Source organism: Aptenodytes patagonicus, chromosome 3, assembly GCF_965638725.1.
Source record: "Aptenodytes patagonicus chromosome 3, bAptPat1.pri.cur, whole genome shotgun sequence".
Classification (NCBI taxonomy): domain Eukaryota; kingdom Metazoa; phylum Chordata; class Aves; order Sphenisciformes; family Spheniscidae; genus Aptenodytes; species Aptenodytes patagonicus.
The window spans coordinates 30,717,786-30,736,108 of NC_134951.1; the positions used below are offsets into that span (position 1 = coordinate 30,717,786).

At 37.3% G+C, this 18,323-nt stretch overlaps 1 protein-coding gene across 3 annotated transcripts in view; it reads right to left on the minus strand.

Moving 5' to 3' along the window:
• The window catches only part of KHDRBS2 (KH RNA binding domain containing, signal transduction associated 2), a 420,140-nt gene that overhangs the window by 361,568 nt on the left and 40,249 nt on the right, over window positions 1-18,323 (minus strand). The window lies entirely within an intron of this gene.

Sequence of the window (18,323 nt, forward strand, 5' to 3'; positions counted from 1 at the left end):
ATGGATGTTCTGAGAAAGAAATATGGGTCTTTTAATGCACCTACAAAAATAGAAAGTGCGAGCAACTTTAAAAGAAAAATAACTAAATAATTAAAAGATTAAAGAAAAAGGGGTAGAATAGACAAGACGCACACTTTGATTTTCTTCTGGTTTCTCAGAAACATCCAATGGTTTCAAATCCTTTCTTGGCTGAAAAGATTTTCTTTAGTTCTAGAAAGTAAAATGAAGCACTGTGACAGCTTGCAAAGTATTGTATAAGAGATGGCAGTAGACACTCTATAGATACAGCTTGGTTTTCATTACAAAATGTTTCTGGAAAAAGAGAAACCCAGGATGAAGCTGGAAGGCAAGGAATCTGGGAATCTGGACAGAAAGGTGGCAGGAGATGGCCAAGAGACACTCAAGGAAATACAAAGCAGAAAAACAAGAAAAGAGATGACAGGATCAATCAAGGTAACAAAAAAAACCCCCACCAAAACACACACACACACAAAAAACCTAGAAGGGAGAGGAAAGGCAAAAGTTCATGTCATACTTTGTCAACCTTCTGTTTGAAGAAGACAGCAAGTTATTGGGCAGGACATGAGAAATCAAGGGAACAAATCTGAAGACTGTGCCTGAGGTGGAGAACAAGCAGGGATATCACATAGAGAGGAGAAACAGAATTATTTCTGAATGGGAGCTAACAGAAATGGGCAAACGTAGACCCTCTCACTGATTAAGAACACTTTGAACTCTTAATGTTAAATATTAATTTATGCTATCTATATATATATAAACACACATGTTTTTATATATATATGAAATGTTAATACCCACACTGATTTTTGTCTTTGTGAACTAAATTTAACTTGCTAGCAAACCTTGCTACTCACTCAATATTCTTAGGTTTAGAAGATGCCTTTCAATCTAAATATGCCACCGCAGAGAGAAAGCCAAGGCTGGTGATTCTTAGGCATCAAAGTGGAAACTGCCAAACACTCTAGAGCCTGGCAATTCTTTCTGCCTCCTGGAAGGGTGGGGACACGCAGGACAATCCTGACTGGGAGCGTATTCCCAATTAATGGGAATGAGGGTGCAGGGGACACTCAGGGGCACTGAAGAGTCTATCTGCTCCCACTTGAGCCCAAACTACTGCAAAAAGGCAGAAGAGTGGGTGATAGCTTTATATTACAAGCTAACCAGTGCTTTCTTCAAATCACAAAATCCCTTAGTGTCAGGGATTGTCCCTGTGAACTAGAACTTGACGAACTATACCACCCAATTGCCAGAATGGACCTGGCAGGACTTACGACTCACTAGCATTCTCCCAGACAATCTTGGGGCATGGCTGAGGAGAACACTGTCAAAGGCCAGGGACCATTCACAATAAAAAGTCTGCATGCACCCTCTGTTTTGGAGGGCAGGAGACATTAATAGCATGGATGCAGCAATTTTCACGCCAGTTAGTTTCAGTACCAAACAATGGTCCCAGGTATACTTAATATACTTACGTAGACATAGCTTATGTCTGCACGGATCAGAGCCTGGTGCATTGAGAACTACAGTTTAGTGATTCTGAAGTTCATTTCAGTTTTTTTGAGATTAAATATAATGGATGGGGTTCACTCTGAGATTAGGTAATTTTTGCCTTTTCCCTATGGCCATGACATTTCCTTAAGAGCCACTTCTTAGGGGCTTTATATATGAAGGTTTAAAGACAAAAAGTAAAATCTGAGAGGTAATTTGTATGTCCTATCTATTCTTTCTGCTAGTCTTTGCAGATTCTCAAAAACAGCTCTAATATCTCAGGGATGGGGAAAAAAAAAAAACAAAGGGCAAAGCAGCAAAGCTTTGGAGAAGAAACCCTGCAGTACACAACCTGGTTAGTGTTACTGCAAAGAAGCAATACCTGATAAAGGAAGCTGTAGGAGATCAATGAAATGAGAGTGTAAAGATCACGTCCTGCAAGGAACCTGCCAAGGGTGAAACTAAACAAAAACAATCCATCACGTCAGATTATATCCTTCATATAAATGGAGTTTAAGCATAGGCTTCGTGTTAAATGCCACTGTGGTATTTGCCAGAGTATCCTAGAAAGCCCAAGGCATCCAAGTCAAGCAAGGTCAAGCAAATGAACTCAACTAACAATGTCCTACTTTAAAATACTTCCACAACTGAAACTACACAGACAGACATGAAAGGAATTTTCCATAGAACAGATTAATTTCAGCTTTTGGAAAACAAAAAAAAAGTCATGTTACATTTGAGTCCATGCATCTATCTACCAGTAGTTTAGAACAGTGCAGGAAAAAACATCATTCTGTAATCAAACAAAAAAAAATATCAACAACTTGCTAATAGAAAATATTCTTTGAATGGCACACTAGCAGTCAAAAATTCAGATTTTGGAACATCAACATATAAATAAAGTGACATGGAATACTAACAGGCTTGTTATTCTTTCTGCATTCTTTCTAGCTTTTCTGCCTAGAAATTGATGCTGCTAACATGAACACTCCAGTGACTTAGCCTTCATTAATCAAAAGATGTATGCTGCTATGTTTCAAAAGATGTATGCTGCTACAGCAAACATCTTTACCAATTAAAACTGCAGCACACAAATTAAAGGCTAGGCTATTGTTATAATATGAAGACGGGTTCCAGTATGTGCAAACAAAAATGGTGTAATTATTCATGTAGTTAACTGAAACCCTTGGAATAATGTAACTTTTCATAAGTGGTTGTCTGGCTATCTGCCAAGAGGAAATGGAAAATATGCAGATTTACCTTTGTGATCTGTACTATATTTTGGGTATTGTCTATAGTCCTCTATTAACCTTCTCCTCCTCATACCATATGGAAAACATTTCATAAAGACAAATTCTACAGATTTGAAAATAAATGTTTCAGAAGAAACTACGCTGTTTTTATTAAAGGAGAAGCATCTCTGAGAAAGCTACGTGTAAGAGTCAGATGAAACACTTAGCTGACACAATCAAACCATAAGCAGTGCAGAATAGGGTAAACAAAAAGGCATCATGAAACTGGAGCAGAATGTTCTACTTGTGTGACAGCAGCTCTAACAACTGTATGCCATGGGGATCAGCATAAAACGTGCTGTGAAAACCCTAAATTAAAGAGAAATATAAAAACACATTAGTGCTAACAGATACATTCTAAAACTGTCATGATTAAGGAAAAATTAATTTAGCCCTAGATTTTAAAGACATTTAAGTGCTTAAGTCACACTGAAATTAAGAGGAGTCAGATGACTAAACATCTTTTGAAGCCTTGTCCTTAATGCTTACAAGTAAGGCCAGGACTGGATCATGAAGTTCTCTACAGACAAGTATAGCACTAGATCCAACACTATGAAACTTGCATATGATTCCCACCGTTGTGCCAACACAGTCTCCTTTGTAGGATGAAAGGGCTCTTTTGAGATTCAGATTCCACCAAATACGCTCAGATCAAGAAATACACCATTAGGAAAACAGTGGGAATAAGACATGAAAAATGCATGACTTCTTTTCAGTGAACATGAAATAATCCACCCCCTGGTTTTGCTTGTCTGTTTTTCCTGTTATGCAAAATCCCAACCAAACAGTGGTACGTGAGCAATGAACTTACACCTACTACACTCTTCAATACTATCGTTTAAAGAAAGGAAAGGACTAGTCTTAATCTTGTTTATATTGTTATCACAGTAAGAAATTGTTGAGGTAACAAACCTTCCACACATAGTAACAATATTTTTTTCTTCTACTATTGATCTCTATACACAAAGAACAGCTGAGTTTACATTGAAATCCTTCATTTTTATAATTTACAATTAATTTTTGTACTTACGGAAGAAGGAAACCCTTGTGGATATCTGCTTATTTCCTAGGAACCAAAGGACAAACCCATATCTGGATCCTAAATACACTTGTAATGTTGGGGCAGAAGTCTCTCTACAATGGTCAGAGCCAGATCTTTTTTGGCTTCCTTTCACTGGGAAAAAAGCACAAAATGTTTTCCTAATCAGAACCTTTTTTATGTTGGTGCTAAACAGGAAAACCATGGCATTATTTAGGAACCTAGTTCCTACCCTCAAAACTAAAGAAGGCACCTCATTCTAACCTTAAACTCAGCTGACTGTATATTGACTTCTAGGAGCCAGATTTTTGAAGGAATTCAGGTATCTAATAGGGTGAGCACCCAATTCAACTCCATGAATTCTGGACTTAGACGAAATATTTACAAAGTAAAATAAACCTCTAAAAGAGTTTAACTATTCTGGATAGTGTAAATCTCATAGGACAATATTAAAGTAAAGCTGTTGAATAATCATATTCTTAAGACTACAAGTTTGGGTACAGGCACAAATCTGGTCTCCATTACAGTCAGGGGAAAAAAAAAACAAAACAGATTGAACCTGTTCCTGGCAATTCCTAATCAAGTTATTGAATAAGACATATTAGGAGAACAAAACCAAAGATGTTGATGGAGGAATGGGAATTTGCAGTTACAGCAAAACCAGCCTATTTTGCGTGGCGAGGGAAATCTCAGCTTGCCACCTGCCTACAAAGTGTCGTGCCGCAGTGTTCTGCGGGCACTGAAGTGGAGGCGACACTTCAGCAAGCATTTGCAGAAGGATGAAGTAATGGCATCATAACTTTTAAAGGAATTTCATCCCACGTATGACGGACTACATGAAAAGTGCAAACATTACACAGACAAACAAAAAAGAGATCATTAGCAAAGTGACGATGAGGAGTCGTCTTAAAATTTTTTCTTAAAAGATAATTTCCCTTAGGCATTTACATGAACCTGGACCCTATTCAAACATAAGGCTCAAGAACTAAAATCTACACGGCAGAGCACATCCTTTCAGAAGGGTCCATTATGTAACACTGTTAGTATTTAAATACTAAATAGTCATAAACAGTAGTACAAACTAATACAAAAAAGTAATACAACTATTACTATGTGCATAATAAAACTAACTTATTTGCTCATCTATTTGCAGTATTTTTTCAGGATTTGCAAAATGTAGTTGCCTCTAGTAAACATTATCAGCTTTTATTTCAATGCTAGTTTATATATTATTTTTCCTATTAAATCTTCATTATTAAATATTAGGAAAGGGATACAAATAAAAGTGTTTGTTTAAAAATTAAGAATTGTTTTCTGATATGAAACTGATGAACCAATTAATAGTAAAATGGATACACATAGCCACTACTCGCAAGGACTTTTCTTTCTGAAAATTTGTTCATAACAATACATTAAACTACGTAAAAAGGTAAACAGGAAGCTCCTCAATTTGGAATAATAGAACCATATATATCACCAGAGAAGGAAAAGTTCTTAAGTATAACAATTCAGCCACTGCTTCTCAGTAATTTTGTTGCTATAACGAGTGAGGAGAATTTTTTGTAGTAATCAGAGGTGTGTTAACATGGAGGACCACGACATGAGAAGCATGAAGATATTTCCTTGAGGATCTGTAAGAAGGGTGATGAAGGTTAGCTCGGCAGGCAGATCTTAGCTGGGAGATGACACCTCAGTAACGAATGATGAATGGCTGGGTGGGTGGCAGAACAGAGAATATGCTATGAAGAGATCTGAAGACAGAAGCATGTATCCTGTTTGGTGTAAAGAGAAAAGAGAAAATCGGGGTGAAACTCTAAGAAAGGACAATGCCCACTAAGAAGGTTCTTTCAGAAGCGTTTTGAAGGGATACAAATAAGGCAGATTTAAGCTGTTATTCAGAGAGAAGGATGGGGAAGCAACGAGAGAGGAAAACAGTCTACATGAGAAAATTAGCTGAATAGATAGATAGGGAAGACTGATCCTACATTGCTCACCCATGTGTTTATGGCAGGAAAGAGGGAAGTGAACCCGCATTCTCTCCTGACACCCCTGGGTTTGGGTAGCACCCTCAATCGTCTTGTATGTATTTAGTACTGAAGGCAATGTGCTATTCCCTAGTCAGAACCTGAGATCAAACTCACATACCCTTAGCAACTGATAAATATTCATCTTGCATTGCATTATTCACTGCCAGCAAAAGCTATTCCTAATTTTAGAAAGTTTCTTCTGTATATAAATTGTCATAAATACAGATGGTTAAAAATTAAACTTTTTCATAACAGAATGTTAGTAATAATTTTCCATTAATAAAGTCACTGGTTTTGTTTATAGTTCAGGCACATTTTATAATGTTTTACTCCTTTTCCTGCTAGCAGATTAATATCTTCCATACACCTAATAAAGGAAAGCAGAAATGAAGAAGAAATCATTCCTTTTCTCCCCCGCCCCCCCAAATCTCCATTGTTCTGTGTGAAAAGCTAGTAGTGTAGGTACAACTCTACATCTCTACATTCTTAATGATGATTATAGTTCTCAAACTATATTTTATAGAGCATAAGGTATTGTGGGCACAGTATCAGTGAAATTCTGAAGTGAATTACATCATTCCTTATGCTACTGGGACACGCTTTCTACTGTGACTGTTTAAAATTATTTCTATATGCAAAAGGCCATCAAGCACAATGGAATTTTGGCTTCATAAATAAAAGTAAGTATTCTTCAACAAATCATTCAATCTTCTAAAATACTTTTACTAGGCCATCAAATCTTTGTCCTAGGGTGGCCTTAAATAATGCCAGTAATTTTGCGTAAGGATGGCTGAGCAATGTAAGTAAATTCAGCTGCTCATTGTGTATGAATTCATACTGAACTAAGGCAGGAAATATGAGTACTATGTGTTCAAGTTAAATTAATTTTGAATTCAAGATTCAACTGGAAAATAAACTAATAGGGTAATGATCACCATTTTTTGGTTTAGAGACAGGTATTTATTTATAGTCATTGTGTTAGAATTGTAATTGTAAAGAAGCAAGCTGAAGGAAGCATTAGTAAACATTTTAATAGTCCAATCTTGCTATTAGCTAGGTGAGATGCATAAATAAATTACAGAAACAATAATGTAAACATTATAGCTGTCAAATATAGCGAATGTTATGAATTATTATGCACCGTGTTGTGTTTGTCATAGTCCAAAATTAAGTCATGGGTAATACAGAAAGAAGAAAAAAGACCTCACAGCAGATGTTAGTCCCTTAATCAGAGCGGTGGAAGATTCTGCAATGACAGGAGGCATAAAATAACCTGAGCATAATGGTAGTCACTTCACAGTGTAGCCAACACGATCATGGCAAAAACTGGATGTCCACCTACACAGAAGTATCTTCTGTATTTTGGTTATTTTTCTTTCTAATTTAAATATGCTTTTTAAAATGTTTTCATTCGCTGCAATGGTAGTGAATGGATAAATGGCACATAATAAAAATCCAAAGATCTGGGGTTGCCTTAAGGATGGTCTTGAACGCAGTACTTCTGAATCTTGAAAAGACCAGTCCAATTCTTATAGAGATGATTATATCCTTGTTTCACTCCTATTACTACTACCCTGAGAGCAGCACTGCTGAGCAGTGCGCTGGATTCTCACTGTGCAAAGCTTTCTGGTTGCTCTCTGTGGGTCCCAAGTTTCACCATCAGACTCTAGTTCACACAGAGCTCTGTCACTATCCTCAAAACATGCTCGCTTCATCTAAATGGCTCCACATAAATCGCTTAAATCATGATAAGGATGATGACATCTGATTTTCTACTCCACTGAATACCAGATACTCTAAAAAGATATGAGATACTTGCACTCTCAAAGCTACCTTATTTTCAGTGAAAAGCATGATGTACCTGTTGAAGGCTGACATTCAGCAGCCATCTGTATACTACAATATATACTTCCAGAAGTCTCTAAGCAAAAGATAGCAAAGAAGGCTGGAATGCAAAGCAATACAAAATGTGAAGACGTTGCATGAAATAAAAGTGAAGAATGGCAAGATTTGCTACTTCATGAGGCTCTGAATAATATATCTGTTGTCTCATCAGTGCCTTTACAGACTTCTGTTATAAAGCACACTATTTTAATCTATACTTTAAAAAAATCACAATATTTAGAAATGTATTTGTTGAAGGAGACGTTCACTGCCCATGTTACTTATAATTTGGCTTCATGAAAAAGCTGATATAGAGATATTTCAAGAAAAAAGATCTAGATTTTGAAATACCAGTTTACCTCCACAAAGTCACAGACCATTTGATATATACTAGAAACTCCACTTTCAGGCAGTGTGAATTATCATGCTTTTACTGGAACCATGACAACTTACACCTCACCTCGTAACACAGGTGTAAATAAACCCCAGAACAGCCCACTCCTCAAAGAAGAGCAAAATGACGAAAGATTGCACCATCTCAGCCTTTGTATGCCAACATGAGGGGAACAGTGAGCTGGAAGAAAAGAGTGAATTTTAGCAGCAGTTTCTGGCAGAGACTGTGCTTAGAAGATGTCTAACGACCCCCAGAAGATGGTTTCTCACAGTGTGTAGGATCTCAACAGATACATGAGGGTAAGTAGATTTAGTTCAAAAGGGGTATGTGTACAATCAGTACCATATAATCCTACTCACTTGTCCTTCTACAAGTCTAAACTATACTGTGGGAAAAAAGCTATGTTTTCATACACTTTTTATTTCAGAAAATCCATGTGATTCTTCAAACAAACAAACAAACAAAGATTTAAACAAACAACACAAAGCATTGACTATCAAAGCATAAGCAAAAAGTGTTGAGTAAGCAGGTTAAAGCCCACTGCATCTGTGTACATATATCTAGCAAGCATCTCATGGTATAATCAGCAGAATAACAACAGACATTAATAAAGTATCTGTGCATGCAATCTACACCTCTGGTCACGTAAATTTCAATTCTCATGATCAGGCAGAGCAAGTACAACAAACATAATCTAGCTACTGGATGTTTTCTCTTTCCCAATGACAGCAGATCTACGCTTTACTGAAAAAGCATTTACTTACGTTTATTATGATAAGGTTAAAATAAATTGCATTGCTATTTTTATGTACTCCTCAGCCACTAATCTGTCTTGATTGCCTGATGATGAATTCTTTATAGTGTGATGTTATAAATATTTATTATAAACATTAATATGCCATTTTTCATAATGAATATATGCATTGTTGAATACATGAATGTATTTTGAAATCCTTTGTCTGCCCAATGCAACCTAATGCTGAAACAGAATGTTAGATTACTAAAACTTGCATGTGTTTATTATTCCTTGGAAAACTATGAATCTGATCATCTCAGGTGTATATATCATTATACAAGTCACCGAGAAATACAGAAATGTGTCATCTCACCAATTTTAAATCACTTCTTCAGGGTTTATCAGCAAATCTTTACACAGATTCCTTAAATATAAAACAAAAATCACCTTCATTTGTTTGAGCATATCTTTCACTGATAGCAAGAGTTCTGAAGAAACACTCAGGCAAAAAAATACAGGACCTTAAAGTAAATGTCATAGTAAAATGAGTAGAATAACTAGTGAGACATTTATTAACAAGGAGAAAAATTATGTGAAGAAAGCGAATTATATGCAGACACGAGCCACAATAAAAAGATACCAAAACACAACGACAGGAGATAGGAAAATCCTAGGACTTTTCAGTAAATTAAGGATAATAGAGGTGACAGCCATATGGTCATTATTAACAAACAAACATCAGCACTAAGGCTTAGAGGAATACTTCTAAAGCCAATCTTAGATGTAAACCCTTCAATCCGAATTACAGAAATGCACTATTGAGGTTCTCCATCTTTTAACGACATCATGAAACACTGACACAATTAATGAATAAGCCATCCGCCACTCAAATGGAAACCATTTTTTAAGACATTTGTTTTCACATTACTCATTACATGCTTATCGTGGCTCCACAGGGCACAGTCACAAGTCTGCTTGCTGCAAGGGCCGGGAGGCAGACAAGGCAGCAGAAAGACATGAGAGGGAGGACAGCAATACAGTGATCGAACAGCACAGATGGGGAGCTGGCTGGCGAGACTGGAGAAGAGAGCCCTGAAAGGGGAATACAGCCAAAGGGTTGGCACACTAGAACAAGTCTCCTGGCCATTTCTACCCAGCGCTCGTCTTCCAGCTTCAACCGACATGTGCTTTTGGCTCCTTTCACATTCCTACTCAAGTTGTCCCCACTCTCTTCTGACTCGCACATGCTCCCCCCTCGTTTTTCACTCTTCGGCTTCCCTGACACTAAAAAGACGTAGGGAACAAAAGGGAGTGGCGGCCTGTGAAAAAGTCACAAGCACGTACGGATATGATGGAAGACTTTGAAGTGATGTTTTACCGCTCTAAGATCAGGTAACTTCAGGTCTAGCTTCTCCTAGCTAAAATAGCAGGAGTACCCAAAGGTCAGGCATCTACTCTGTGCTTTTGAGCTTGTATAAGCTGTGCTTGTTACCACCTAACTTTTTTTTAAACTTAAATTTTCCTCAGCCCACTTGCATGGTTCTCCTTCGCCAAAAGAAATAATACCATATAGGGAAAAGGCTAACAAACCTCAGCAATCACGCTGTAAGAAGCCATACAGATCAACAGAAAAGGAAAAAGCATAATCCATTACCAAATATGGGGTTGAAATAAATAAAAATAACCCTGAGCAAACTTGGTATCAGGGAGGAAACCACCACCGTTGATACTTTATTCCTGGTGAAGAACTGGGATGCTGACAACTCACTAAACCATCCTGCCCTTGACCTAGGACTATGGATGATCAGAGAGGTGAAAAACCAGAATAGAGGAGCAGATATTTGCAGCTATTTATTTCACTGTATTACTAATGAATCTCAATAGAAATGGTATTATTTTGATTGTGTTAGCATTGTTACAACTGGAGGAAAAATAAGTCGTTGTTATATTTTGACTAGATTGTTAAAGCATTAATTAAAGCAACAATAAATTCTAATTCTTGGATCCTCCTACAGTGTGTTCTTTTTGATTACCCATGTGAAATTATGTAAATAGGAGAGGATCTCTCTGTTTCCTCCTGGAGACCGAGAACAAGTGACAAGTGTTAAAACATATGATGGAACACTGCATGGAAGAAATAAAAAGAAATTCTAAATAGTTGCTTTTTAGATGTTTGAAAGAGCATGCTACTGTTACAGCAGTGGAGTAACGCGGCAAAATTTGAGGTCAGAAACAGAAATTATTAATAGCTTTAAACTATGTGCATAAAGAGTTTGCTGCATGACAGTCAGAAGTAGGGTCAGTTTTTATTGCATGGACAGCCCACCTTCACAACTTTGTAACCCTCAATAAAATCCTTTCCAGTGTTGTTTCCCTCTTTCACACGGCACAGAGAGCACACACGCTAGCACCGAGGCCGGCACCACAGCACACCAGAGACGGAATACCTACCAGACCAGTGATGACCTGCTGCAGCAGGGAGTACCCAGCACCCGCGCAGGAGCTCGCAGTGCTGCTTCCCTGACTACCCCCACGACCGCAGCAATGTGCACACTGCCAGTCTAAGCCTAAGTGTGAAAAGGGACATATGGGAGACAGGTACACAGTCATTTACAAGGTGACGGACATTTTCTGTCTTCTAATTTGTAACAACTAAATATTCCCATTTTGTTGGGATCACCTGGATAACGAAAAGCCTATGCTGTTCTTCTGCATACTCTTTCCTCTTCCTTTTGTGTTACGCTCATGCAGATGCACACATCCGCATCTCTACTGCACCAGCCCCTGTTGAGATTCTCATCAGCTAAAAAGCGTTTGAGCTATCACTGATCAGGAACAGCATTGGACTGAATTTTCAAGGATGCTGTCAAGTTCATTTTATATACACCACACTAGAATCTCATCATGCTGCAATTAATTGGAAATGTATTTAAAATTATTTAAAACTTATGGGAGAAAGATCATATATATCACAAAGTACCAATTTATTTTATGGACATAAAATCCTCCCAAGAGTGTCCCTAATCCACATAATTTTTGACTGATGTTTGCAATAGAACATTTTCATCAGCAGATATTCAAATGAAAATACATGTGCCTGACCATCTTTTTAATGAGTTCACAGTCAGAATATGATACATACAGAGAGTACATACTCATTATCCCATATAAAGCTGGAAAAAAATGACTACTAAGCTGACCAGTACACACCCAGGGTTTGCAGAATTAATTTACTGAACTGTTCTCCAAGATGCACTGAGGGGGATGAAGGTAAGGAATCAAAGGTGCAGAGCTAAGAAGGAATAACTGAATGAACAAATGACAGTAGTTTAAACTATAGAAAAGTATCTGCAAAAAGGCTACCACTGGAGAATAAATATTTCCCCAAAACAGCAGTGGCATAGAGTATCCAGGGAAACAGGCTGTGCAATGTCCATCACCTGGCATTTTCAAGATCAGTCTGGACAGAGGAATCTTATAACAACATAGTCGATTCAGTTTAGGGCATGGCGATATAGAGGATGCGACTTTCCAAAGAGCCTTATTTTTCTGTAATTCAACATATTTTTAGTATTTTATGCTGCTGAGATTTTTATTTAGCCAAAATTTGCATGGGGCTTGCTGTAATATAATATATTGCATGTACTATCATTGGACTGGAAATAAGTTAACACCGGTTTACATATCTTTGATAAATCAACACATTCATAAAATATGCACTTGAGAAATATCAACTTTAAACATTAATGTGTATGAAGATAGAATTCAACTGTTCCATAGGGAAAGAACGCAGAACTTGGTAGAAATCTGGAACATCTAAGAAGTCAGTAAAAAACTGAATGATAATAGTATCTTTGCGTGCTCATTTAGAGGGGCAAAGTAACTTTAACAGCTTAATAGGCTGAAGTAATAGCGGCTCCCAAACTTTCTGAAGCAACACACTGCGTCACAGAACTGTCCCTCTCACATCCCCAGCTCCTGAGCCCCAGCTGCCCCTACCACCACGGTTTCTCCTCCAGGAGTTCTGCCTGCAGGCAGTCCTCACGCCGAATTACCTCCAGTGCTTAACTTGTTATGACGTAAGTATCCTGGAAGCTTCTTAGCATTTCTTTAAAAATCACAAACATTTATTTACAGCATATAAAAATACTTTCCAAAGAAAAATTATGAAAATATAGTGAACCTAGTACTATCCCTTCCTGAGGGGCAAAGTAAGTAACAGAGGAAGAAAGGCAATCAAGAAACAAAAGTATTTCTCACTTTCCATAACTAATAAATATAATTTAAAGTGGCCAAGGAAATTTAATAAAGGCAAATGGATTTAAGCATAAATGACTAATAGCAATACAGTTATGAAAGGTTTAGAAGTTAATTTTTCTCACAAAAATCTAAAAGTCAAAATTATTTATTTTCCTATATTTTCTGTGGTGGTGGTTATTATTATTATTTCGTACTTAATCAGATGAAGAAGTGTAGCAATAACTACGCAGCACTTTTTGGTTGTGTTAGATAAAATTGTGAGGTAGCCTGGTTAAGTGTTTCAGGCTCTGGTAATGCTATTACCAAACCTAGAACAGTGCTCTGCCGTTGGCTCTGCAGGCATTAGCAGCTTTACTAATTACTGCACTATTATGAATGCAAAATTACCACAAAGCAATGCCAGAAGTCAACATTTCTTAAGCTGTCCACCCTGGAGAAAGTAGTAGCTTTTACATTCTGAAGACATGAAAGCACTCTAAGTACTTAATAAGTAAAAGTCAAAGATTTACACATTTCAAAACTGAGACTGAAATATGGGTGTGGATTAACTCTTCATAGTTGCTGAAGGCTAGATAGGCAAAAGAAAGTGTGTGCAGCAAAAGCAATTATCGTTCTTCTAGTTCAACATCTCAATAATTACAGCACTCGCGTAAGATGTGGGAATCATGGAACAGGATCCACTTCTCTAAACGTAGGCTGTCATGCTTTGTCTAAGCTTTGGGTAAGTAGGTCTGGAAGTGAACGTCCTAGAATAGGCATCTAAGTCTCCTCTCTACTCAGTGGAAAGCAGCACATGCGATGGAATACTTGCAAAGATGGGTAGTCCACACAAGTGAGACAACCCCCTTTTTCTATTCGTACGCTGCCTAGAGCAAGACAGAATCTAAGCCACTGAATTTCAGTGCCCGCAGCTCCCTGCTGAGCATCCAAGGAACTAATGTTAACTACATGCACCCCCATGGGATATAATTCTGGGGTATGATAGCAGTGGTAACCATCTTTAATGTAATTTCTCTGAGCATTTATGGATGAGCGCAGTAACACTGGCAGAAAGCTTTCAGAATTAGCATGGAAGCACCCCGTGCTACAGTCAGGCAGTGCTAGGAAAGGAGGTGAACTAAATTGTCATTTGGGACTTAGGAGGTTTTCAGGCAGACAGCCTCATTCATTGATTAACTTCCTCTTTGGTCTGAAGGGATACAAATATATATCTAGTAATTCTGAGAAGAGGCTACTTTGGAACAGCAGAAGGCATTTCTTAATGTCTTCTGCTGAAGTCACTGCACGGCATTATGCAATTTCCCTCTAAATGAAGGAAGAAGAGCACTATTCTTTGTAGTCCGGTCAACTGCATAGGGATCGCTTACTGTGATTACACAAAGAGTACGGTATGACAAGCATTTCGGGTAAGAGGCAAAATGGTGAATCCTTTCTAAAACTCCTGAAAATTAGGGGTTTTTTTTCCTCAAAAGCTTTTTTACTAAAAAAACCCACCACTATAATGAATGTATAAGGAAAAACAAAGAGATCAGTAAAAAGAGTAAGGACTAGAGAGCTTTCCTGCGTAGAGCTCCATAATCGCGCCATCAAAGAGCTATTCTCCTTATGTTCAAAATTATTAGATTAGATTCCCTGTATATTAGACATCCAGGTACCTCAAACTCATGTCATCGAATGTCAAAATAAAAATCAACCTTGTATCTTTTCTTGTAACAAGGAGATCTATTGTATTACTAGAACTATGCTATTACTAGAACTACTGTATTACTGGAACTATACACAGGTAATTTTGAAGTTTTAATAAATGTAGCTCTAATTTAAACATGTCCGCTGGCAATAGTCAATCTGAAATAATCCAAAAAACAACACAGACCTAGTAGGCACTGGTTTTTAAACATCTCTGCCCTAATTGAGAATGTGCAAGTCAGCTAGAGCTAGGCCACAGAATGAAATTTCTACAAAAACTGCAACATATTCAATATAGTGAAAAAAACAAATATTTTCTTTTGAAATTGTTCTGACTCACACTTGACCACAAAAGTTGCTCCAAACAAATTACTCCCAAATGCACTATTAGTTTTCTGTATGTTTATTTTGCTTTAAGTTTGCAAGGAATGTTAAATGATAGCTCAATCATATACTAACCATGCTTAACTCATACATAAACATCCCACTGTCTCATTAAAAAAGGATCTCCTTGTGATTCTGTTGACACAAAAAGCCTTCGGCATAACTGGTCAATGTTACCTAAAGTAAATAAAGCAGTAGAGGCCAAACAACTCACCCAGCATATGTAGGAATAATAGTCAAAACCCAGGCTACTGCAACCACAGCGTGTATAAACTGTTGTACTAGAGCACTACCGCATTCTGCATGATAAAAGCAGGGTTTAATGATGGATTCCAAGACCGTAACTGAAATTAAAGTCCAGATAAACACTACCCTCAGCCCAATGAGAAAGTTTATCATAGAATATCCTTTATCTTTCTGCAATGTAACAATTTACAGTTCCTTTCCATACTGTGGATTGGCATTGAGAAAAGACAGAAAATAGAAAGCAGTCACAATAAAAAGACAATGTTACAGTTCTAACACAGGTTGATTTCTCAATCCCCAACTTTAAGTGATTGTCAAAAGACTATGATACCTATCACTAATTGATATCTCTACTAATTACCTAAAATATGTTAAACTAGATTGCTTTGCATGGATTACAGGTTTAATGGAAATCCAAGAAATACTTCATATTAAACCCTCCCTGGGGGATTCATATCCTCTTAGCCAGAAGGAAAGCAAGTATTTGTGGCTTTTTCAGCACTAATTCATTCCCCAAAATTGCAGCTGGCTGAACAACAGGTTGATTGAAAGAAACAAGATTACTACATCAGCAAAATCTGTTAAAAATATTAAATCTCTTGGGGAAGAAAAAAATGGAGAGCTCACCTCTTCACACTGATGAACTGGGACAACTAGCTTCTACATCAGGTAATCAAGAAAGGAATGAACAGACTGCCTAATCTGAAGTTGAGATTTGTTATCCTTCCATCACAGAAATGACTAATTGCCCAAGATTCCCTGTGATCACAGATCACCTCCAGCCTGTCAGGCACCTTCCTCTTACTAGATTAAGTTTTACAACTGAGTTGTTACAACTTAGGGACAAATAGCACCTTTTAGATTCTTTTTCATAACCGACTCACTATTCCAATTCACGAACTTAAGCATGTACACAGCCTCAGCAGACTAAGGCCTATATATAAACCTCTTCAACTAATCAGACTATAAAAATATTTAAATAATGAAATTTTTCCAAATTGCATTCCATAATGAAAAATTACCTTTTAAACACCACCAACAGGAGTATTAAAGAGTTTGGAAAGCTAATAGAATCACTGAGGTTGAGTGAAGGGAATGCTGTAAGCCTTCTGAATGAATGCTAATCGATCCACATATATTTAATGAGATGCACAGTGCAGACGAGTTGATGATGGTGACTGATACAGTTAAAACTATTGACATCTATATCTTTTAAAACATAAAGCCTAAAGGGGTAAGATGCCTGTGATTAAGCACATAAGAAATGAAAGCAAGTTGCCCTAATCATAGAATCATTTAGGTTGGAAAAGACCTTTAAGATCATCAAGTCCAACCATTACCCTAGCACTGCCAAGTCCACCACTAAGCCATGTCCCTAAGCACCACATCTACACATCTTCTAAATACCTCCAGGGATGGTGACTCAACCACTTCCCTGGGCAGCCTGTTCCAATGCTTGACAACTCTCTCCGTGAATAAATTTTTCCCAATATCCAATCTAAACCTCCACTGGCGCAATGTACTTTAATGTGTCTCTTTCCCCTCCCTCCCCCGCATCTGAAATCAAGAAAAAGGCCTGAAATTTCAGGTTCCCCTTCTTGTTCTATTCTGTTTCTCCTTCTTGTTGAAGACAACAAGACTGCACAATCCTACATTTAGATGCCACAGTCCCATGGAAATATAACAGCCTCACAACGTGTTAACAGCATTACCGGTCTGAGAATGCAACTTATTTCAATGTGTAAATTCAGGTGAATTGGGAAGAGGATGTGTCAGAGGGACAAACTCAATGTTTGTGTATGCTACGTGGTGCCATTCATGTTATGCTACTTCTAGATTCGGTAACAGATTTAAGGTCAGATATTCTTAGTATAAAGATAAATGCGTTGGTAATAACAGTACTGTTTCTTGATGTAGAGAAACAAGAGAGCAGCGAAGTGAGTAACATAAGGATGCTTCCAGTTTACTATTTAAGGAGCCATCTTTTTTCCCACAAAAACCTACAATTATTATAATTTCTTTAATTCAACTATTAATTCTTAAGGGTCCATGACCAAGCCACTAATATTTCTCCCAAAGCAGTAACTCTTCCGAAGTACAAGACAGATATGCAGTTGCTCTCATCTTACGGCTAGCTCAGTTCCTTCCCATTCTTTCCCATAAAACTCTGAAAAATTACATCTTTCTTGTAATCGATCTTTACAATGATAAACATTCACGGGGTAATTTGTTCCGAGTAGGATGCCTGCATTTTGTTTGCACTGAAAACCAAATTGGCTCTGAGGCATTTCCTCTTGGCACTAATAGGATTTAAGAGATTTAAATAATATAAAGCAGTCTTGTGCAACATATCGAAGCTAAATCTGAGCACTCTTTCAGTGTATCAGTGGTATTAAGAAGTCTAAAGAAAAATTATGGTATATTTAGAGGCATTCAGAAATACTGAATTACATATATTGATACACTTGTTAAACATGTCAACAACAAGCAATAAGTCTCAGCAGTATGTACAAACTACCTTTTAGAAAACGTGAGTTAATAGAAGCATATGCTGAGAACCTGTACCTGAAGAGTCAGTGACTCAATATTCTAGAAAAACTCATGAATGCTTTCCCTTATGGATTAAATATGAATAACCTTCTTCATCCCCAAGAAGTTAGTTAATATAAGATTATAAAGCAGTTTTCATTTCTATCATGACTACTATTAAATATTCACCAATTACAACTGCATTTTATTTACTGGAATATATTCCATTTGTATTAGCTTTCATGCTAACAAATTTTAATAACAACATATACTTCCGTAAAGATTGTCCTGCGTTCATTACCATGGCCTTTTGATGCCGTTAGGAAAGTTTACCAAA